The sequence below is a fragment of the Myotis davidii genome, unplaced genomic scaffold, assembly GCF_000327345.1.
Source record: "Myotis davidii unplaced genomic scaffold, ASM32734v1 scaffold865, whole genome shotgun sequence".
Lineage (NCBI taxonomy): Eukaryota > Metazoa > Chordata > Mammalia > Chiroptera > Vespertilionidae > Myotis > Myotis davidii.
The window spans coordinates 251,247-251,714 of record NW_006296406.1 but is presented as its reverse complement, the minus strand read 5'-3'; the positions used below and the strand labels follow the sequence as shown (position 1 = coordinate 251,714).

Below are 468 nucleotides of genomic sequence, written 5' to 3'. Positions count from 1 at the left end.
TCCTACCTATCCCCTCTTCAGCCTCATGAAGGCATAATCCCGACTGAACTTGTTTTCCAAAGTCACTGTTGTATCCCCAGCATCCAGACCTATGCCACTGACGTGAAGCAGATACTTAATACTTTAGAGAGAGACAAGTTTTATCAAAACAATGGAGAAAGAGAAGAGCGATGAATGAACCTTTCCAGTCCCAGTTTGCTTATCTGCGTCAAATTTTGCACGCAGTGTTATAGACGAGTTTGCTTGGGTTGTTTTTAACTGAAGTCTTCTATTACGGGCTTTGTTTCTTTCTCTTTTTTCCCCTACATTTTTCTATATATTTCTTTCTAAAGTATTTGACCCCTGAGAGAGTCAGGAATAAAACACTCAGCGCCGGGAAAAGGGAAGAGGACACACCTATCATGCTGCCTAAAGGGCACTTTAGAAAAAATGAATTAGGACAAAGGAAGGAGACTGCCAGCCCCTTTC

The 468-nt window shown here is 41.9% G+C and overlaps 1 protein-coding gene across 10 annotated transcripts in view; it reads left to right on the top strand.

Moving 5' to 3' along the window:
• The window catches only part of CADPS2 (Ca2+ dependent secretion activator 2), a 313,909-nt gene that overhangs the window by 215,299 nt on the left and 98,142 nt on the right, over window positions 1–468 (top strand). The window lies entirely within an intron of this gene.